The sequence below is a fragment of the Talpa europaea genome (assembly GCF_964194135.1).
Source record: "Talpa europaea genome assembly, chromosome: 1".
In the NCBI taxonomy this organism is placed as follows: domain Eukaryota; kingdom Metazoa; phylum Chordata; class Mammalia; order Eulipotyphla; family Talpidae; genus Talpa; species Talpa europaea.
In genome coordinates, this window is record NC_140073.1 from 21,628,238 (window position 1) to 21,652,505 (window position 24,268).

Genomic DNA, 24,268 nt, shown 5'->3' on the forward strand with positions numbered 1-24,268 from the left:
ATCCATGAACACTGCCTAGATTTGACACATTTACATTAATTTTTTCTTAAATAAGAAACAGATATGATTGGATAGTTTTTCATCCCATTTTCTTCTGTCCTTCCCCAGAGAAACCACTATATTTAAATTGGTTTGAATTATCCCATCCAAGTTTTAAATTTTTTATAGCTATCTATTATCTATCTTTCAGAATTCATAATAAATACTATTATTTTGTGTTCTTAAAAACTTGGACATAATATCATACTGTATGACTCCTTTGCAACTTGCTTTTTCAAAGATATATTTTTAAGATTTATCTTATTTACCTACTAATTCCCCCTTCACACTCCCCTTCCATGTGCACATATAGACACACCTTGGAAATATTTTGGAGTAGGTTCCAAATCATTGCAATAAATAGAATATTGCAAAAGAGAGCGTCACATGAATTTTTTTCATTTCCCAGTGTACACAGAAGTTACATTTGTCTATTAAGTGTACAATGGCATTGTCTAAAAAAATAATGTATGTACCTTAATGAAAAATTAGTTTATTGCAAAAAAGTGCTAACAATTGTCTGAGCTTTCAGTGAGTTGTAATCTTTTGGCTGGTGGGTATGCAACAGGGTGGTCCCCAGGAAAGGGGGAGGTTCCCTGCCCCACCCAAGGGAGGGTGGAGCTGAGCGGGAAGAGGGGAGGCAGCAGAAGAGACTGAGGAAGAAAGGAGGCAGGATGGAGCCAGAAGGAGACCTGGAGGAGGCGCATGGAGCCTAGAGACACGTAAAGAAACTGTGCTTGTCTTTTGGTCGTGGACTGGGTGACACAGATGTGGGTGAGACCCGTGGGGAGGTGACCATGGCAGCTTTTATCTTGATGTTGATTTTGCTCTTTTCCTTCCGGGCTTGTCCGGTTGTTTGTGACCCTTTTCTGTGGGTCCCCACTGGAAGATACTTTAGACTTGTAGCAGGCTTTGGGGCCTTGTTCTGGGCCGATCCCATATGGATGGAGTTTTACCCACGAGGGGATGGGTAACTTTGGGTGCTTCATTTAGAAACTAGACTCTTTGCCTTTACCTGTATTGTTTCCTAGTTTTATTAAAGTTCCTTCCCATTAGGATCTGCAGCAATTTTTTCCAGCAAAGCTAACTTGTCACATTTTCTCTCCCCTTGATACCAACATGGCATACATATAGTGGTAGTAATTTTTGCTACTTATCTTAGAGTCTGTTTTTGCATAACTTCCATAGGGATTTTGTCTGTTTTAACAAAAAAATTGGATGCGAGTTTGATTGTGTGGCTTTGTGTGGAGTTCTTCCAAAAAGTTGAAAAAGAGCTGAACCAAGAAGAGGAGAACCTGTTTGCCTTGTTTGTAGGGTTCCAGAGACCTCCAAAGAAGGTGAGGAAGCTTGCCTCCATTGGCAGGACTGGACAACCCGGCCAACGAAAAGTCCCTGGTACCTTCGAGAAGAGGAAAGCCCAGGTGGAGTCTGATGAGACCAACTTTATACCTGAAGCCTACATCGACTGGCTGCCACCGGTTCGCTCTGATCCTGTATGGAATATTTCAACAAAGCCAGCTAAAAAATTGCTGTTAGTTATTTCTACCCTGTGATTTTATGCAAAAATAGGAAAAATGGTTTAAAAGTAGATTTAATTTGCAAACTTTTGCTATGTTGTTAAAGTTTGGGATCAAGGTTGAGAGAATTCGTTTTTGCATAAGTTGAACCATTTTAACATTTTTTCCCTGTGATTTTGATATATTTGCTATCTTATTTTAGCCAATGCTCCAAATTTTTTTCTTTTGGCTTGGATAATGGACTATTTTTAAATAATGAAACTGTCATACTGGACATTCATGGACAATGCTGCTGACTAATTGTTGCTTCTCTTACACACATTGTAACCCTGAAAAAAACAGTCTCCTAAGACTACACCCTAAGATTGTGCCACCATAGATATGGTGGAATAAAATTAAAAGGGGGGATTGCAACAGGGTGGTCCCCAGGAAAGGGGGAGGTTCCCTGCCCCACCCAAGGGAGGGTGGAGCTGAGCGGGAAGAGGGGAGGCAGCAGAAGAGACTGAGGAAGAAAGGAGGCAGGATGGAGCCAGAAGGAGACCTGGAGGAGGCGCATGGAGCCTAGAGACACGTAAAGAAACTGTGCTTGTCTTTTGGTCGTGGACTGGGTGACACAGATGTGGGTGAGACCCGTGGGGAGGTGACCATGGCAGCTTTTATCTTGATGTTGATTTTGCTCTTTTCCTTCCGGGCTTGTCTGGTTGTTTGTGACCCTTTTCTGTGGGTCCCCACTGGAAGATACTTTAGACTTGTAGCAGGCTTTGGGGCCTTGTTCTGGGCCGATCCCATATGGATGGAGTTTTACCCACGAGGGGATGGGTAACTTTGGGTGCTTCATTTAGAAACTAGACTCTTTGCCTTACCTGTATTGTTTCCTAGTTTTATTAAAGTTCCTTCCCATTAAAGTCTCCAATGTTTTGTGTTGATGCGGCGGATGGCAGAACCCATTTAGAATAGGCAGGTTTGCGGGGTTTGGGCTGCCCCTCTCCCTGTCCTATAACAGGTAGTCTTGCCTCTATGTTGCTCACTGCTGACTGATCAGGGTAGTGAGTGCTGAAGGGTAGGATGACGGTGGCAATTTCTTAAATAAGACAACAATGAAGTTGGCTTCATAGATTTATTCTTTCTTTCACAAAAGGCATCTCTGCAGCATGTGATGCTTTTTTTTTTTTAATAGAGGCATGTTTTATTTGTTTGTTTGTTTGTTTTGTTTATACAAGCACTGGGTACAGTCAGAAGCGCGGGAGGGTGAGAGAATTCACCAGAGCCAGAGCGGGGAGCAGAGCAGGCAGAAGGACCGAAGTACACTGCTGAGGGGAGCAGTGGGCGGCAGGAGAGGTCTGTGCGCCATGTGGGACCCTCCTCTGGTGGCTGGGGAGCAGCCGGGGATCAAACAGGTGCTGCAGAGGCTGTGGGCAGCTTCGCAACCCAGCGCTCAACCGCTGCGCCACCGGGGAGGCCCGTGATGCTGTTTGATAGCATTTTACCAACTGAAGAACTTTTTGCAACATTGGTGTCAGTCTTCTCAAACTCTGCCCCTACTTTATCAACTAAGTTTAGGTAATATTCCATATCCTTTGATGTCATTTCCACAATGTTCATAGCATCTTCACCAGGAGCAGATACCATCTCAAAAAACACCCCACACAACACTTCTGCTCATGCACAACAAGCAAATCCTTATCCATGCAGATTTATCATGAGATTGCAGCAATTCAGCTACATCTTCAAACTCCACTTCTAAGTCTGGTTCTCTTGTTATTTCCACCCTATCCACAGCTACTTCTTCAACTGGAGTCTTGAGCCCCTCAATGTCATTCAAGAGGTTTGGAATCAACTTCTTCCAAACTCCTGTAATGTCGATATTTTGACCTTCTTTCTTGAATCATGAATGTTCTTAATGGCATCTAATATGGTGAATACTTTCCAGAAGGTTTTCAATTTTCTTTGTCCAGATCCATTAGAGGGATCAATATCTATGACATATATAGTCTTAAAAAACGTGTTTTTAAAAAAGATTTATTTTAATTATTTATGCATACAAGAACTGGGGTTTAGGCAAGAGGTGCGGGGGGGTAGTGAGAGGATTCACAGAGACAGAGTGGGGAGCAGAATAGGTGGGTCCACTGAAATACACTGCTGAGTGGAGCAGTGGGCAAGACAGGAGAGGTTGGCTGTGCCATGTGCGTAAGATCCCTGGCCAGGAATTGAACTCATGCCTCAGTGGCTGGCTATTGCTTGATAAGCACTGAGACTTTAATCCCTGCACCACCAGGGAGACCCAGAAAATGTATTTTTTTTATTTTTTAAAGATTTATTTATTTATGCCTACAAGAGCGGGGGTATAGGCCAGAGATGTGGGGGGTGAGAGGATTCACCAGAGACAGAGTAGGGAACAGAACAGGCAGATTCACCAAAGTACACTGCTGAGGGGAGCAGCAGGCGAGACAGGAGAGGTCTGTTGTGCCATGTGGGTTGCTCCCTGGCCGGCTGGGGGATCGAACTCGTGCTGCAGAGGCTGCGGATAGCTTCATAGGTTGTATCTTAACTCCTTGTGCCACCAGGGAGGCCCCAGAAAATGTATTTTTTAAATAATAAGACTTCAGAATTGAAATGACTCCTAGATCCACAGGCTGCAGAATGGATATTGTGGTAACAAGTGTGAAGACAACATTAATCTCTTTGTATATCTTTGTCAGAGGTTTGGATGACCAGGTGCATTGTCATTGAGCAGTGATACTTCAAAAGGAATTTTTCCCCCCTGAGGTATACATCTCAACAGTATATTTAAAATATTCAGTAACCCACGGTATAAACAGAGGTACTGTAATTTAGGCTTTTTTTGTTGTTCCATTTCTAGAGCACAGGCAGAGTAGATTTAGCATAATTCTTAAGGGCCCAAGAATTTTCAGAATGGTAAATGAACATTGGCTTTCACACTCAGCTGCATTAGCCCCTAGCAAGAGAGTCAGTCTACCTTTTGAAATTTTGGAGCTGGGTATTGACTTCTCATCTCTAGCTATCAAAATCCTAAATGAGATTTTCTTTTAAGATAAGGTGATTTCATTTACATTGGAAATCTACTCATCAATTGCTTAGGAGATCATCTGAATAATTTGCTGCAGCTTGTACATTAGTATTTGCCACTTTACCTTACATTTCATGCTATGTTAGAATGATGGCTTCTTCCTTAAACCTCATGAACCGCTTCAACTAGCTTTAGCTTTTTCTTCTATAGTCTAACCTCTCTCAGCCTTCACAGAAGTGAAGAGAGTCAGGGCTTGGCTCTGGAGTAGGCTTTGGACTGGTTTGACTTTCTATCCACATCACTAAAACATAACCTCTCTTGGTTTTCTTTTTTTTTTTTCTTTTTAAAGATTTATTTATTTATGCATACAAGAATTGAGGTACAGGCCAGAGGTGTAGGGAGTGAGAGGATTCACCAGAGACAGAGTGGGGAACAGAACAGGCAGATTGACTAAAATACACTGCTGAGGGGAGCAGCGGACAAGACAGGAGAGGTCTGCTGCGCCATGTGGGTAGCTCTCTGGCCAGGGATTCAACTCATGTCACAGTGGCTGGTGATAGCTTGATAGTGCTGTGTCTTTAACCCCTGTGCCACCAGGGAGGCCCCCTCTCTTGGTTTTCAACATGTCTTCCTTGCTAACTTTAATCATGTTCAGTTTTTAAAGTGAGAGGTTTATGACTTTTCCTTTCACTTGAACACTTAGACACCACTGTAGGTTTGGCTAACAAGTGGCCTAACTTCAATATTGCTGCGTCTCTGAGAAGAGAAAGGGAGATGGGGTACAGCTGTTGGGTGGAGGCATCAGAATATACACATTTTATTGATTAAGTTCCCAAAACATTTATTTATTTTTTTTTTTAAGATTTTTTTTTTTTAATAGAGGCATGTTTTTCTTTATTTATTTGTTTGCTTGTTTGTTTGTTTTGTTTATACATGCACTGGGTACAGTCAGAAGTGCGGGAGGGTGAGAGAATTCACCAGAGCCAGAGCGGGGAGCAGAGCAGGCAGAAGGACCGAAGTACACTGCTGAGGGGAGCAGCGGGCGGCAGGAGAGGTCTGCGCGCCATGTGGGACCCTCCTCCGGTGGCCGGGGAGCAGCCGGGGATCGAACCAGCGCCGCAGAGGCCGCGGGCAGCTTCGCAACCCAGCGCTCAACCGCTGCACCACCGGGGAGGCCCAAGTTCCCAAAACATTTACAAGGTCAATATCAAAGATGTCTGAACATAGATCACCATGATAGATGTGAAAATGGAAAAGTTTGAAATATTGCTAGAATTACCAAAATGTGACACCAGAGACATGAAATGAGCACAGGTGCTGGTAAAAGAGTGCCAGGACAGTAACTGGAGGCATGGTAACCACAGAACTTCCATTTGTAAAATATACATTATCTGCAAAACACAATAAAGTGATGTGCACTAAAATGAGGTAGGTCTGCAGTTACATGTAATACAGGTTATCTAGTTGCTCAGATTAAAATACACTAAACCTTCTGTTTTACTTCATTTTTTTTTTTAAAGATTTATTTATTTATTTGCATACAAGAGCTGGGGCACAGGCCAGAGATGCGGGGGTAGGGGGTGGGTGAGAGCACTCACCAGAGACAGAGTGGAGAAAAGAACAAGTGGATCTACTGAAATACACTGCTGAGGGGAGCAGCGGGTGAGACAGGCGAGGACTGCTGCGCCATGTGGGTTTCTCCCTGGCTGGCCAGGAATCGAACTCGTGCTGCAGAGGCTGTGGACAGCTTCACAGCACGGCACTCAACCTGCTGTGCCACCGGGGAGGCCCTTCCCTTTATTTTAATAGATCTCACTACAGAATTGTCTGCTGCTTTAATCTTTAAAAAAAAAAAAACCCAAACTTTTTATATTGTTGATACTCTTTCTTATCCTTATATGTTGTATAAGGTAATGCACTAAGAATAAATTAATGATGTATCATATAGGAGACCACTCCCTCCTTCTCCATTTAAGATGCTTATCTTTGGAAAAGAACCAGACTTGAGATTTCTTATTTGAAACTTGAGCCTGTGTGTCCATCCATCCATCCTTTGATATAGGACAGTTTTATGGCTAAGGTTGGAATTGTAATTGTACAAATTTCCAGCCTACTCCTTCAGCCCTCCAATCATGTTTCTTACTAATAAGGCCAGATCCCCAGTGAAACAGTTTGCAGATAGCTCAGCACCACCTATTGTTATTGTAAGAAAACTAACAAAGCCCATTGAAGGTGAAGAGTGTCACAGTGTCATGTCTGTTCATGAAAGACAGCCCAATTTTCGGTTGGGGAACAAAGAGAGTATTTGAGGGTGAAAGGCTAGTGAAACAGCTTGGCTGAGTAAATGCTCCTGCAGCAACGATTATTGCCTCATCACTCAAAGGTGAAAGAAGAGCAAAATAAAATGGCACAGATTGCAACCACCAGGTAGTAGATGAGAAAGAGAAGAATACAGTTCATAAGCTAGCAAGTGCCCACATGATTTCCCGCAGATGCTGCAAGAGGACATCTGTACTAATTTAGGATCATGCAATCATATAGAGCACTCAGCCCGCATTAAAAAATCAATCATGATAAGATTTGGTACCGTTTAGATGGATTTAGAAAGAAACATTCGAGAAAAACATCCCTGGTTGACTTTTTAAAGAGAAAACAGGACCAAGGATGGAACTGGTACTAAGTATCTCCCTGTGGGAGGTCCTGTGCTAAGCATTTTACATACATTATCTTAACTTTTCCTTATTAGTCCTTTGAGGAAGATTTTAATATCCTTATTTACAGGATTTATTGAAACTCAGAGTACCTATGTGAGTTATTTCAATCCACATGGCTAATAAGAAAAAGAGCTTGGATTTGAACCTGGGCCTGCTTGGTTATCACTCCATGTTGCTTTAAAAAAAGATGATGACCATAATTTAGCAGCTTAAAAGGTTAAAACTCTGATTACAAGGTACTACATTGAGTCCTTTCCCACATGAGACAATGAAGAGGAATTCTGCACAGATGTTTTCCCTTTTAAAGTTCAGTCTTACAAACCTCTCTTCCCCCTCTACTACATAGTCATCACTATTTAAATTCCCACCAAGTTTAATCTGGAATGGAAGCAGAGCAAACCTGGGGGAAGTGAGTTAATCCAGTTGGTGAATCCTCACTTCAGACACATGGTGAGAAACAACAATAACAGTATTTATTTACATAGGGAGTAAGAAAAGGGAGAGTAGAGAAAGAAAGAGAGAGAACTTACAGGCTGGCACAGGGCCAGATACTGTCTGACCTACCCCATAAAGTGTCCACTGAGCAGAGACTGAGGTCCAAGCCGAAGCTATACATGGCCAACTGGCAGCTTCTCCACTACTTCACTGGTAGTGTTAGGGGGAAAAGGATGTCCTAAAGCTAATTCCATACAGACTTTGTGGACTCCACCCCCACCCCAGGCCAAAGCCAAAGACACCGGAAACTCCAAATCCCATCACCACCAAAGGGAAGGTAGCTGGGACCTGAGGGTGGGGTTAAGCAGCCAGGTGGATATAAAAGGCAGACACGTGGGCTTTGGGGGCCCCCCATTTTGGCTCTCCGCCAGCTTGCAGCATCCGGCCAGCTCTGGGAGTGACTTTGGGTTTCCAGGTCGTTGGATCGGGTAGGACGCATTAAAGACTTTATTTCCCTATTTTCTCCCTGAGTTGTACATTTTCCTTATTTCCTTTTCTCTTGTAAATAAACCTTTTATTAAACTTTTGTGTGTGTCTGTAGTAGAGTATTAATAAGTCCCTTTAAAGTGTGTGGGTGAGGACCCACAGCCAGGAACCCGTTCAATATCGGGGCTGCTCTATAACAGCTTGGCGCCCAACGTGCTTTGCAAGTTTCACCCGTGGTTAACCAGCCCAAAGTAATTTTTCTTGTGTTGGTCACCATAAAGCCAGGAACCCGTTCGATATCGGGGCTGCTCTATAACAGTAGCTACAGCCGAAACCCCAGCCATACAACTGCCAAAGCACCACCTGTTCAACTGCTAAAAGTCCAGCTGCTTTTTAACTGCCAAAACCCTCCCAGCAGGTTCACACCACACCCCATCACCAACTCTATTTCCCACCAGTCATGCAGGACATCAGGGGGTGGAGCTCAGAAAGCTCAGCTTTCTACCACTGAGTTGCCTAAAAATACCACCCATTGGCTTGGAGGTTGTTCCTCACTATTCCTCTTACAGAACCTCTTGTCCTGGCCTGTTGCAAACTTTGCACCTGAACTCCTCCCTCTCCATTCCTTTCCTAATTCTACTCTCAGGTTTCCATCCTCACTGTGATTCTTACCTTCTTTGCTCCTTTGACAGGCCCAGCTTTTCAGGCTCTGAAGACATGATTGCCACCTCTTGCCTGGTTGTGTCACCAATGGCACAGAGGCCACTCTGGCCCAATACCATTCCTGGGACTACCTGTCTGCTACCCCCTCCTGCAGCAATTGGGTACAGTCTCCTATCCTTCTCCCTTGAGTTTCTGACATTCATGAATGGAAATACACTGAGCGTAGTGCCAGGCACAAATGCAAACACTGAGCTGCAAAGATGCACAAGGAAATGCAATGTTGTAGAGGAGTCAGAATTCTGGAATAATGCAACATGTTTTCTAATACAGGGGAGCCTAGGATCTTCACTTGGTGGTAACTGCTAGATAGAGAGCACTCCAACTCCCCCAAGGCTGAGGTGGGGGGTTGGGGCAGGCATCACAGATAAGGTGAAGACCTACCTGTATCTAAGAGGAGTAGGAGTGTCCGTAATTTCCCTCTAGCTGGGTTGCTATGGTGATAGCTATAGTAGGTGACTGAAACTTTTGGAGTAAGGACAGATGGACGGGTGAGGAAGTTAAGGGAAGAGCACCTCAGGACTTTTCATGTCCTCTACATTATCTTTTAAGGTTAAGGAAGTTATGTCTGTGACTAGATTCATTCTGCTAACAGGAGAAACTCTTCTTTCCATTTTGTGAAGACAAAATGGAGGAGGTAGTGGGGAGATTATATGAGTAATTACTTTTCCGGTAATAACTTCTGGTTTTGTTTTGTGCTAGATGGTTTCTTTTTCCTGGGTACAAAGATCCCAGCTCCGTTGTTTGAGGTGCCATCTGCTGGTAAAAGCTGGAAGTTCAGAAGTCCCATTAACCTGTTTCCAGGTCTCCACCCACCTGTCCTTTAGGCATCAGGGAGCTCTGACTTGTGTCTTAAGGCAAGAAATTCAGGTGGGGTTGGTCTTGTTTCCGTGAGTTGATGGCAGAAAAAGGCACTGCTAAATGTGGAGGAAGCTGGTCTTGGTGGTGTCAGGCACAGAGGGACAATTCCCCTACCACTCTGGGTTCTTCTGAGGCCGAATGAGCAAACAAATTTATAGCAGACAGATTAGTAGAAGAAAAGACCAAATTTAATAACAAACATATGGAGAATTTACATGGCTGTAAATTCTGAAGTAAAAGGGGCAAATCGGGAGTTCCCATTTTGCCGGTGAGAAAACTGAGCCATGAGAAAAGTGAGTAGTTTGTAGAATTGTACAGCAGAAATGGCAGTAAACACCCAGAGTTTCGACTACTATGATACCACTGCCTTCCTTCCTCACATGTTCTCAAACTTTCCCAACTAAGTATTACAAACTGTAGAATGGAGTGATAGACTGCCAACAGCAGGCATTGTCTGAGTCTGTTAGAAGGGCAAAACTTTAGCCTTACCCTGGACCTACTGCATCATGACCGCATTTCAACAAGATCCTCAGCCAGGACCAGCTAGAGTGTTTGCAAAGCTTAGTGCAAAATGAAAATGCAAAACCTCTAGTTCAAAAATTAGTAATAATTTCAAGATGTAGGCAGCTGAGCATTGAACCAAGTGTGCCTGTGGCCTGCTGAGTGGGGCCCTCTCTGCCCACAGATGATAGGCATACACCCCAAAGCGTGAGAAGCAGCACCCTAGCGAATTCAATGATGCAGCCCTTCACCAAAGGGATGGCTTTAGTTTTATTGTAGTTTTGCAACAGTTTAGCTTAAAAAGAAAAAAAAAAGTTTGCAATATACTCTTCAACATATCCTTTGATTTTACCATACAATAACATTTTTCCTCTCCCCCACCCCCAAATAAAAAGAAACTGGAAGGAAAATTGACACTGTTGGATGAGGCACCATTTCCTGTCACAGCCCTGGCATTCTGACCCACCAGGAAGTCAGTGCAACTGGAAGCCCTGAGTTTAGCCCTCCCCGTGCCCACACCGCAGAGCCCTGTAGTCACTGTTTCAGTAGAATTGTTATAGGGCAGCCCCGATATTGAATGGGTTGCCTGGCTGTGGTCCTCACACAAAGCCTGTATGGAATTAGCTTTAGGACATCCTTTTCCCCCAAACAGAATCACCCCATACAAGCTCATGCCTCTTTCTTACAAGCCATTGAGCATTCATGATGTATCACTTAGGACCAGTTATTTAAGTTCTCTTAACCTCAGTCTTCTCATCTATAAAATGGGGGAGAAAACAGCACCTTCTTCATTGGTTGTTGTGAAGTTCAAATGAGATAATCCATAAAAAAATGAAACATAGAGAACGTTTCCTGGCATGCATGAAGTATTCAATAAATGTTAACCTCTCAACACTTCCTGGATAAGAGGCTCTTGTTTCACTTTGAATAAGGCAGACAATGAGGCAGAGAGGGGGTCCCGAGGGAATTTGCCCAGTTCTCAGGCAGAGCCCTAAGGGATGGTATTTATTCTAATCAGGTCACCTTGACCTGGGGTCTGTTCTTCTTTCTACTGATGCAGAAACCTGATACTATCAGCACCCTAAGAGTGTGACTATAATTGGGGAGTAGAGAAAGAGATTGAGGAGAACATTCTTTTTTTTTTTTTTTTTTTTTGGTGAGAGAAACAATTTCTACAAAGACTTTGAAGGCTGATGGGAGGAACATTAACAGCAGCGACAGGTCTTAAGGGACTGGTCCAAGTCACCTTTGTGGGTTTCATCTTGGGAAACAACTGGAGCTGGGTAGCACCATGGAGTCCTCAGGCCTCAAGGGGGCCAGCCAAGCTTCAGCTCTAGCTGCTCTGCTAGAGCATCTAGCCAGCAAAAGCAGGAAGGAAAATTGACACTGCTAGATGAGGCACCATTTCCCTGTCACAGCCTGGGGCACTCTGACCAGTCAGGAAGTGCTCTCAGTGCAGCTGGAAGCCCTGAGCTTAGCCCACCCTGTGCCCACACCGCATAACCCTTAGAGAACAGAGTTTTGACTACTATGATACAGATTTCTTGATTTTTTTTTTTTTTTTTGAGAGAACAAGATGGGTAGATGAATAGGCCATGCTTAGGAGAGACTGGATTAGACTGGGCATGTGGGAGCTCAAGAGGTACATTTGGGGACATTGCAATGGAAATGTTTTTTAACCTCTCAAATTCTACAGTTTAATATGGTACTTAATATCAATATATATGTGTGTGTATATACCTATATATTTCTATATATAGGTATATATACTTATATATATATTTCTGATTAGAACAGTTAAATTGGCCTATTGTAAAATTTTCAATTAGGGCCTCCCTGGTGGTGCAGTGGTTGAGCGCTGGGTTGCGAATCTGCGGCGCTGGTTCAATCCCCAGCTGCTCCCCAGCCACCAGAGGAGGGTCCCACATGGCGCGCAGACCTCTCCTGCTGCCTGCTGCTCCCCTCAGCAGTGTACTTCGGTCCTTCTGCCTGCTCTGCTCCCTGCTCTGGCTCTGGTGAATTCTCTCACCCTCCCGCGCTTCTGACTGTACCCAGTGCATGTATAAACAAAAACAAACAAACTAACAAACAAATAAATAAAGCATGCCTCTATTAAAAAAAAAAACAAATAAAATTTTCAATTATTGGACAAAGTATAGTTTTGAAAATGAAATTTCCTACCACTCCCCCCTTGATCCCAATAAAAAGAGGCTACTACAGCATGCTTGCTATGACCATATTCACTAACCAGCTAGAGAAATACTTGTATGTATGCAGGAACACATGCATACATATTTTTATATAAATGCCAGCATTTAAATTCATGATGAAAATGTGTGCTGTAAGGCAAACTTGGACAACTGTGTCATGTGGCTTATTGAATCCTCTTCCCATGAACAAATAGCACAGAAAGGGAAATTATCAGAGATTTATGAGCTAAGTGTGGAAATAAAACAAGGGAGTGAATTCATCATCTGAAATGTCTCCTGGTGAAAAGAAGGACCCCCTATATCCCCATCAGCACATCAGGGAACAAGTATTTCAAGGTCAACAAGTGTTGACCATCTCTGCATATGCCATTCTGAGATTTCCTTAAAGCAGAAATTATTACTGCATTATATCATTCCTTTTTAAATTCTGTGCATTGCGACAAACATCAATAACTTTCTTTAACCTACCTATGAGTTCTTTGAAAGGATATTCAATGACCTATTCAAGACAATTAAAACCACCATATCACTTTTTCCTCATGTCTCAAAAACGAATGAAAATGTAGATTTCTAGTAGCAGTTATTTAAAATAAATGACAGGCCCCAAATCTCTTAATATGATTAAATTTAAAAGTAAACTCTGTCATTAGCTATGACTGTAAATACATAACATTTTTCTTTAAAAAAAATCATTACTCTTGTATCCTTCCTGTAAACCTGGAAATGTGAGTTATGATTCCTTTTAAGAGTAAAATACAGGGCCTCCCCAGTGGCGCAGCGGTTGAGCGCTGGGTTGCGAAGCTGCCCGCAGCCTCTACGGCGCCGGTTCGATCCCCGGCTGCTCCCCGGCCACCGGAGGAGGGTCCCACATGGCGCGCAGACCTCTCCTGCCGCCCGCTGCTCCCCTCAGCAGTGTACTTCGGTCCTTCTGCCTGCTCTGCTCCCCGCTCTGGCTCTGGTGAATTCTCTCACCCTCCCGCACTTCTGATTCTACCCAGTGCTTGTATAAATAAATAAATAATCTTAAAAAAAAAAAAAAAAGTGTAAAATACAGAGCTCAGAAATGGCCCTCCTGGCACTGTGCGCTTTTCATCTCTTCCACTAGGGGGCGCCTGAGGGTTGCACAACAAAAGCTCCCAGAAAAGCACATCAAAACCAGATCAGAAGTCTTTCCCCTTCTCTCCTGGTACATAGGTAATCAAATCCAATTTGCTAAAAGATAGTCGCATGTTATTGTTCTCTAAATTATAGACTTTTGGCACTTTTGTTGGTAGACTGATACTCAGTCTTGAAAAAAAATTTGGTTCTTGCTAAGCATCCTGTGTATTTTACAATGTACTAAATACTCATGTTTTTCTTATAAAAATTGTGATATTTAAATTTACTAGAAAAGACCAGTGATTTTATTGTCATAATCATCCCCAATTATTTCTCTGTTTTGTGTGTAATGTGTGTATTATTTAATGGGCTTCACCTTGGACCATCTTATGAAAGATGCAGAATGGTTATTTTTCTTTTATTGGATTCATCTTCTACTTCTCACTCCCATTCCATGTTCCAGGAAGAGCAAATTACTGTACTGCACATTAAAACTAAAAATTGGAAATAGTCCAAATGACCAATATCAGGGAATAAGTGTTATGGCAATAAGTAATTATTAGAGTATATATTAATTTATTTATTAATTATAGTATATACATGAATTACAACATGAATGCATTTACAACATGTGCTAGCCATCCACTAAGGACCAATCCCAGTGCTAAGTGGATAGTGAGCAAGAAATAAATTCTTGTTTTTGAGGAGTATATAATTTGGTGTGGGGTGTGGTGTGTGTGTATATCCCATAACTGAATAGAGGGTAAGAATTTTGAGCATAAATTTTGGAGTCATAAATTCAGACTCTCCCATTCATCTATGATGTTGAGAAAAGTATTTCACCCGAGCCTTGACTTTCTCATCTGTTAAATGGGGATAACCACCTATCTTAATTTAATGTGAAGACTAAGTGGGATCATGAGCCTGAAGCATCTGTCACCTAGTATTGACTATGGAGTTCAGTAAATGGTAGTAGTGGGAGTGGTTTTCATCATTGTTGCTTTCTGCGTGTCACAGGGAATCGTGTGATACCATGTGTGATAAGCTGGCTCAGCCCACTACCTCTAGGATGAGTTGAAGCACTGTCCCAGGCGGTAATATCTCTGGCCAGGCAGGCTTCAGCCACATCCTGATGGTCCCATTTTCTGGACAGCCCAATGATTTTAGCTGCCTGACATAAAGAAAATCACAAAGTAGGAATCTTGTGCTGGCAAGTGCTATAAAGAAGGCTAGCGCAGGATAGTGAAATGGAGGCTTCCCAGGAGGCTGTTTCAGCTAAGGTGGTGTCTAGGCAGGACGGACAGTTGGGCAAAGGCCCTGAGGCAGGAACAGCAGGAGGCCAGTTGTAGCTGGCCAGTTGTAGCTCAATGAATGAGCTGAGAAAATGAATTTGGAGAGGTAGGCAAGGGCCATCTCCTTAGGGTCTAGTAGTCATAATAAAGAGTTTGGATTTATCACTGCCATGAAAAGCTATTAGAGGTTTTAAATAGGAAACAGGGTTAACATCTAACTTACACTAGAAAGACCACTCTGGCTGCCCTGTGGAGGACGATATAACAGGACAAGGGTTGTGGCTGCGAGACTACTTAGGGGGTTGTTGAGTAGATCAAGAAGAAATGCGGTTGTTAAGGATACCTATGGGCAGTGGACCCAAAAGGAGGTTAGATTCAAGATCTTTTATGGAAATTGTTCTGAAAGGATTTTCTGCAGCATTGGTATTGGGAGTAAGGGAAAGAAAAGTCAAGGGTAATATTTGGGTGTGGGGCCACTGTGCAGGAGGGCGAGGATTGCAGAGGAGTGGACTGGGAAGGACATGGTTCTGGGTTGACTCTGTTGAGTTTGAGATGCCTGCTAGACATCCCTCTGAGAGCAGATGTCAAGTGGGCAGTGGTATCTGAATGGAGTTCTGGAAGTGATCTGGACTACAGAGATATATTTGAGAGGCACCAATGTTTCTGTGGCATCAGTGAATGTGCTTAAAGCAGACGTGGGTTTAGGCAAAATTAACCATGGAGTAGAGAGAGAGAGAGACCTATGAGAAAGGAGCCTCAGGCCTTCAACATTTTGAGTAGGGAGAAACCAGTGAGTAGAAAAGGAGCTATCAAGTAAGGTAGGAGACCAAGCAACTACAAGGTCATGGGAACCTCAGGAGGAATGTGTTTCATAAAGGAAAATACCAATATATTCAGGAGCTGCTAGTAAGTCCAGCGAGACAAAGACAGGGGGTAATTAATGCTATTTCAGTAGACTGGGGAGAGGGGGGCTCACAAAGGCCTGATCTGAGTGGGCTGAGAAAAGGAAAAGGGTGGAAAGTGAGGGATAAGCAACTCTTGCTGAATCTTTCAGGAGTAGAGTAGGGAACAGATGGTCCAAAGAATGTTTAAAAGCTGTTGGTGTACAGACAGCCATGATGCAGCGGGGAAGGAGGAGTGGGTGCTGCAGGACAGAAAAGGAGGATGTGTAGCAGCAAAACCCTTGAGAAAGTGGTAGCAGATGGATGCAGGGCACAGGGCTGGGCCTCTCTCCATTGTAACAGGAGGGAAGGCAGAGTGTGTGGGTGTTGGCATCGGTTTTGTCCATCCCTGGCTAGACCACCCCCAGCCTCCTAACAGAGGGACCCTAATGCTGATATTTACTCATACAGGGAAAGTCTTGGATGGAGAGGGAGGGAGGTTATTCTGGGTTAAATCAAACACAAATTCCCATGAGCTGGACCAGTGGCATATCTGTGTCAAATATCTTTCTACTCTCTAGCTCTGAAGTTGTACGTGTACTTAAGCCAGGGAATTTATTTATTCAGATATCCAAATACGTGCAGATCAGGGGCCTCCCTGGTGGTGCAGGTTTTAAAGACAGCCCTATCAAGCTATTGACAACTGCTGCAGCACATTCGATCCTGCCGGCCAGGGAGCTGACCCACATGGCACAGCAGACCGCCCCTGCTTCGCCTGCTTCTCCCTTCAGCAGTGCATTTCAGTAGATCTGCCTGTTCTGCTCCCCAGTCTGCCTGGTGAATCCTCTCATCCCCCACACCTCTGGCTTACACCCCAGTTCTTGTATGCATAAATAAATCTTAAAAAAACACAAATATATGCAAATCAATCTAATATTATGAGGGATGTTAGCTTGGGGTTGCTAAGATGGGCTTCTGCTACACATCCTATTGTGTTAGTATAAATTAGGAGAAACAATTTTGTTTTTTTTTTTAAACAGGGGAGAGGGGTTGAGAGGTAGATATCAGTAGCATTTCAATGAGATAAATTGGGTTAGTTATTAAGATGTGTTTTAAAATTCGATCAAAATTATAATGTCTGCAACTTATTGAGAGCCTGCCATGGTTAGAAGCTTCACAAATGAAACAAAACAATTATTGACTTTAGAATCTTTTCACTCCTGCTGAGCATTTAAAAAGGATTCTGCTTCTGGGACTAAACCATGTGGGTCTTTGGATGCAATGTGGTTACAGAAAGATTTGTTCGTTTTCTTCCCTGCACATTAAGCATTAGCATCCTCATGTTTTGTACATGAGGCAACTAAAGTTTGGAGAGGTTATATACTCTATCCAATTGAGATAAAGGCAGCCTTTGAATCCAGGGCTATGCAAGTCCAAAGCTCACATTGGAGCCCTCTACAGGAATCCTACAGGCATGGTTCAGTGCTTAAGGGAGTGGGCCATGGTGTCAGGGGGTCTTGGATTTGAAGTCCGCACCACCACTCACTAGCTGTCTCTTCAGGGTTGATTCCTTCACATTTAGGGGTCTGAGTTTCTTTCTCTGTAAACTGGGTACAATCATAGCCCCTCCCTTAAGGGTTGCTCTGAAGATTATATGAGACATGTAGTTTGACCCTGGCAATGGAACGGACCCAGTAAATGTTAGTAATTGTTATAATACACTGTGCTGGCCTCTAAGGGAGTACTTTGGCATCTGCCTGGGCCAGCTTCACTGCCAGCATCAGAAACATATATCCTGCCTTGGAAATGTCTCACATAATAGATTGTGGCCGCTTAACTCGCTCTGCACTGTGCTTCCAACACCAGGCATCTAAGCAGTGCTGTGGATGATGATATTACCCAACTGCATGAGTGGGTTTGATAGCTTTTCCAAAGGGCTGGTATTTCAGTTGTGCTACTGTAACTGTTTCCTGGCAATAGAAAAGATTTATTTTTTGGACCCCAATCAACCCTCAGCCCCATTTCTCAAACTCCAGCTACATCACAAGATGTCAAAGTCATGCAGTATTAACGTTTGGTCAAAGGCGCTAGTGGCATTTTGCAGATGGAATGAAGAACCCATCTTGTCCGAGATTGCTTTGTGAAGCCTTCTGCCCTGAGCCTTGCTTGCCCTTTCAAGCCCTGTTGGTGGAAAATTCAGCTGCCAGTTCACCTGGAAGGCAGTGGAAGGACAAAAAGCTGCTTTGTTTAACTTTGCAACAGCCTGGACCTTGGGCTGGGGTAAGAGATATCACCCAGTGAGGGGAAGGGTCTAGTCGTCATCTCTCTCCAGATCCAAGGTAGGCAAGGGAAAAATCTCCCACATTGAAAAAAAAAAAACCTAGACATAATGGAATGATTCTGGTACGTGGGCTCCTAAAGAGGAGAGAGGAGTGGGGCTTGAGGGCAGAGAATAAGGAGGGATTTTCTAGCAGGGACTACTGTTGTCAGGGAGGGATGCAGCTAAACAAATCACTTCTAACTGGTTTGTGCACTAGAGTTTTTGACCTAAAGGTGAAGAATTGTGTGCTTGCTTCAGGCAGTGTCTCTTCTAACAGGTGTTTTCTCACTTGCACTGAAGAAACCGAGTCAGCCTGACCTACACTTCATAGTGTCAGAGCATTCTTTGCAGGGAGGGGTGGGGGGTGGGGTCTTGTGTCCTGCAGTGTCACATCCTGGTGACATGTGGAGCGGGACAGGGTGGGTTCAGAGAGTGGTCCTGCCACAGTGCCTCAGGCAAGTTACCTGAACTCACTTTCCTCATCTGTAAAATGGAATTAATGAGTACCTACCTCAATTATGCATGTGTAATGGAAAACAAAAACAGTATTTTAAAGCAAAACTGACTACAGATGTGTCTGCCTTCAAGGGAGGCAGGCATGCTTCATATCAATGAGGAATACATTTTTCCTTAGTGCCCCTCGAGAAGGAGGGAGGGAGGGAGGGAGGGAGGGAGGAGAGAGAGAGAGAGAGAGAGAGAGAGAGAGAGAGAGAGAGAGAGAGAGAGAGATAATATGACATGAATATGTGTGATTGGGCAGCTCTGTTGTTTGACACAGCACGTTAATGGCATTTGGAAATACCGCAGTGGAACAGGAACAGAATGTGGCTCTGGAGGTTGGAGAGGGTTGAATTGTTCTCCCCAATAAAATGGAGAGAATAAATAGTTTGGGGATGTTCTGGTAGCCAGTGAGAGAGGGAGAAGAGTAATGTGCAGCAGGCAGATCTTAAAGGGCTAGGAGAGCCCCGCTGTTACTCAGGTTCCATGTTTATCTATGTCAAAGCACTTAGAATAATTCTCGGAACCAGTGAGCATTTAATAAATGGTGGCTGGTAGCCGTGTAGCAAAGCTATCTCATTGTTGTCCTCTAATAGCCTCTCCCTGGAGGGATAGCATCCTCATGTCCTCTCTCTTTTATGGTGTGTGTGTGTGTGTCTTGGGGGAAGGGACAAGACAGCAAAGAGGGATGTAATGGGTTCAAATTCTGCTTCCACAGAAGCAGAATTCTGTTTAATTTTTTTCTTCTTTAACTTGGGGCACAATTGGGTACCTCATCTCATATGATTGATGAGAAGTTTGTAAGAAATCTTCTAAATAATTCGTGCTTCAGCCCATTAGCCTTTGGTAAATGCTAGTTCTTACTATCTTCTATAATAGTAGTCTTATGAGGGTGGTATCCTTCCTAGAACATGCTTTGGCTTTTATTTTTAAATTTTCATGTATGTTCACTGCAGAAAATTCAAAAAGCATAGAAAAACAATGATCACGCCAACAAAGTCTACTAGGGTTAACAATCTGGCTGTCTTTTTTGTTTGTTTTTCTCCATCCCATCAAAGACGAATGTATATCTTTGTTCTATCTTTTCAAAACGGGATATTGTTCTGTAGTCTGCTTTTTTTTTTTTTTAACCTAGCAATAGACTGTGAACTTTTCCCCATGGATGAGTTGTTTCTTAAAATAGATGTTCCAGTGGAAGCAGCCATGCCATGGCCCAACAGATGCGTTCATATTTTTCTTTTTTAAAAATGGGGAGGTGATACCTTACGCCATCCCAATCTGAGAAACACTGCATAGTCTGTTTCCTTCTCGGAAAATTAGCAACACATTTTATTAGCATGTTAAAGGCTCCAAGAAACCCTTCCATAAAGGGTTCCACTCGACTTCCATGAGATCAGTGGTTCCCAAACTAATTTAACACAGCGGAGTCATTTATTCTCATAACTCTTATTAACGTCTCAAAAATCATTTGGGAAAGCATAGCTGCAGGCTGTCATTTCCTTAAGAGTAGGGAGCAGGTCTGGTTCATCTTTATTGTTTCCACACGGCCTTACAATTGGGTTTTTAAGAAATTGTGAAAAATGGGATTGGAGTGATGAATCCACTTTCTAACCAACAGCCACACATGTGTGAACTGTGGGCGGAGGTTGGAGGCTGGGGTTGTGTCTCAGTGTAAAGCTAATTGGCCCCGTTGGGGTTGAACCTGTGAACTTGGCCTCGTTAGTGCCAGCACAGAACAGCTGAGTTCATGTATCTGGTGCCATGAAATTGTTTTCTTACTCGGATTCTCCTTCTGTCCTCCAGGTGGCGATGCTGGTTTGTCAACCTTCTAAGAACCTGAAGTTTGGGCCAAGAAAAGCTTGCGTTGCAGAGGACCAGACCAGGAAGGGAGTTGGGGTGGAGGGATTGTGGAACACACTGCCAGGTGTTCCCTCGGCCTGAAGCTGAGGCACAGCCTCATCCACTGGGCGTCAGACACAAGTTTTTGAAGAATCTTGAACCAGTAAATCAAGAATAAATATTGCTAGTATTTATTGAGCACCAACTAAGGGGCGGGCAATATACCAAATAATTTTATTCCTTATTCATTTTAATGCCCTGAACAAACCTGGGGGTAGTCCTGTGCCAGAAGTAGCAGAACTGGAAATTCAACCCTGGTCCCTAGGCCTGGGGTTGTGTCTGAGAGCTTTGCTAGACTGAAGCAAGAAGAAATTTACCAAGGACAAATCAATGTAAAATTCTCTCATCTATCTCATGGATAGAGATATCCATGCATCTATTTTTCATTTCAAGGAAATGTATAGGGTGTACCTATACAATGTATAGGGTGGACCTAATAACACTTCACAAACTACCAAACTTTTATTTACTGCTAAATAAATTACAGTCTTGAGCCGCAATCTTAGAAAGATAACATTTAGGTCAGAGTGGTAGAGGGATGTTTTTTAGAATTATCAGATTTCTTTGGTTCTAGTAGTCATTAAGCAAGATCAATATGGCCAAACGGAATGGCTCTGCTCAGTTTAAAATTCAGTTGTAGGATCGAGTGGCTGATTGGCTTTGCTGTTCTACCACATCCCTATTGTAGCCTTTGCCACCTAAGATATGTTGAAATTGTTTCTTTAAATGCTTCCTTCCCCAGTCAGCCCTGAATTTCTTGAGGAAAGGAACTATGCTCTTCATAGTAGCTCTACGGCTTCCAAAGTACCTGGGAGCTAGTGAGTGATTAGTGAAGTTTAAGTGAATGAATGAGGAAGAAGGAAAGCTGTCTTGTGAAGAAATGCTATCAGTGCAACGAGGCAGGAACGGGGCAGGGGCTAAGTCTAGATGAGACTTGAGAATGTGAGTGCTCTCTTCACATACATGAAAGGCTGCCATACGGATGAGATAGTAAAACAAGATAGTGCCCCTTTGGGTGGAAGGTTCTGGAGGAGGGTGTTGGAATACCCCCATCAAGAGATGAGGTGGCACTAAACTAAGGAAGCGATAGCATTGTGAATGGAGAGAGTTGTGAGCAAATTTGTAAATGAACAGCCACTTGCCACTGACTGGGAGAGGAGGTGATATTTTTTGGTTTCTTTGGTTCTTTGGTTTCTCTGGTTCTTAGTGATGCTGTGACAGGTATTGGGAGAAACTGGCTGGCAAAAATGCTCCAAGTGGGATGTGTGACCCTGCCCTCGTCACCCTTCTAACATCACCACCACATTTCTTTCTCGTTTTTCCTTTTTAAAATTTCTCCTCAACCTGAGGGGGTGGGGGAAGCAAATATTGTTAAAAAAAATTAAAAAAAAAATAGAATATAAGAATGCATTGGGATTTCCCTATGTCTTTCCCAAACCCATGAACTCTTACCTTCTAGAGGTAACCGCTATCCTGAATATTGTGCTATTAATTTCCTTGTTTTTCTTTTTTTTTTTTTTAAATAGAGGCATGTTTTATTTATTTATTTGTTTGTTTTGTTTATACATGCACTGGGTACAGTCAGAAGCGCGGAGGGTGAGAGAATTCACCAGAGCCAAAACACGGAGCAGAGCAGGCAGAAGGACCGAAGTACACTGCTGAGGGGAGCAGCGGGCGGCAGGAGAGGTCTGCGCGCCATGTGGGACCCTCCTCCGGTGGCCGGGGAGCAGCCGGGGATCGAACCGGCGCCTCAGAGGCCGCGGGCAGCTTCGCAACCCAGCGCTCTACCCCAGCACTCTACCACTGCACCACCGGGGAGGCCCTTCCTTGTTTCTCTTTATGATGTATCACATATGTATGTATCCTTACATAATAAATCACTTAATTTTGAGCTTGATATAAATTGAATCATATTGAAAAAAATAAAATCTCTCCTCATATAATATGTAATAAAGAATGGGGGTGTCAGGCTGATGTGGATCACAGAAGTAATTAGGCATTTATTTTATTTATTTAGGGCACTTATTTTACCTTCTTTGAGGCTCATTTGTTCAATTGTAAATGGGGATGTTTGTGCCACTCACAGGGTTAGGATTATGAATCAGTGCAGATTTTCCCCTTGGGACCCAAGCCCCATTCTCACTGTGATGGAGGATGGTAGACAGCACTATCCTACAAACCATTTATCCAAATCAAAGAACAAGTCCCCTGTTTTCTTTTTGACCACATGAAAAAGCAATCAGCTTTATTAAAATATACATAAATTCACATATAGTCTAAATAAGACTTTTTTTTCACACCCTTCCCCATAACATGAATCGCTGTCACCTACTGCCTCGGTGGCTGTGTTACAGAAGCATCTCCATGGAAAGGGAAGGAGCACTGCAGAGCATTGAATGGGTATCATTTCCCCTCCCCCCACTCGCAAGGGTCTGCCTTGGATTAAAAGTCCCAGTACGGGGCCTCCCTGGTGGCACAAGGGGTTAAGCACAGCACTATGAAGCAATCTGCAGCCTCTGCAGCACGAGTTCAATCCCTAGCCGGCCAGGGAGCAACCCACATGGTGAGGCAGACCTCTCCTGTCTCGCCCGCTGCTCCCCTCAGCAGTGTATTTCAGTCAGTCTGCCTGTTCTGCTCCCCACTCTGTCTCTGGTGAATCCTCTCATCCCCTCCCCCCACCTCTGGCCTGTACCCCAGCTCTTGTATGCATAAATAAATAAATCTTTTTTTTTTTAAAAAGCCCCATTATGCCATGAACTGGACTTCCTGAACCTGAGAGCTCCTGGAAGCTGAGCGGAGCTGAGTGGTCCCTATATAACACAGAGAGCAGATGGGCCTGTCTCTCTTGCTTCTGTTGCACTACCTGCATGCTGGTGCTGCTGGAAAGGAGACTTGGAGAAGACATGTGGGGGAGAGACATGTAGGGACTTGGAAGAGATACATGGGTGGGTCTTTTGGCAGGGAGGCTGTCCTTGGCAGGGAAAACGGCAGGGATATCTTGATGTGCTGTTTCCTTCTGTCCCAGCTCCCTGGGACCTGCTTACCCCCTTTCCTATGATTCCTTGACAGAAGGTGGCTTGGACTTGTGGCAACCTTTCGGCGGCCCCACTTCAGGCCAACCCTGTTTGACTGGGCATTTCCCCCTGAGGGGATGGGTAATTTGGGGGGTTTTATTGGGAAAATATTATTAGGAATCTCCTTTCTTCTCGCTTTATGCTCATTAGTGCTATTAAAGACCTTTCATACTAAGAGTATGCTTCCTTTGCCTTGTATGTGGCAGATTGTTGGACCCCCTTAACAGTTTGAGGTCCCTGGGTACCCCTAGACTGTATACTAACAGCTTCAATAACTTCTTAATTGATCACCCTGCTTCCAGTTCCCTCTTCCTGGATTTTTTCTCCATTTTCCTTGTAGAGTAACCAGAGTGATATATTTTGTTCTGTGTTTTTTATAGCAACTTTATTGAGATATGAGTCACATACCACCGCACTGCCTATTTAAAATGTATAATTCAGATGCATATGGCAAGACTGGGCCTTCTGAGGGGCACTGTGAGATGTTATGTGCTGTGGTGGAGCTGGACATCACTGACAACTTAGCTAAGGCACAACCAAACCTTAACCAAAATTCAAACTAAAAAAGAAAAAAAGGGTGTAAACAAGAAAAGCCAAAAGAGAGTAAACAAGAAAAGCCAAGTATTCATTTCAGTGGGTTTCTGTACATTCACAGAATTGTGCTACTTCTACCATTATCTACGTGTAGGCTTTTA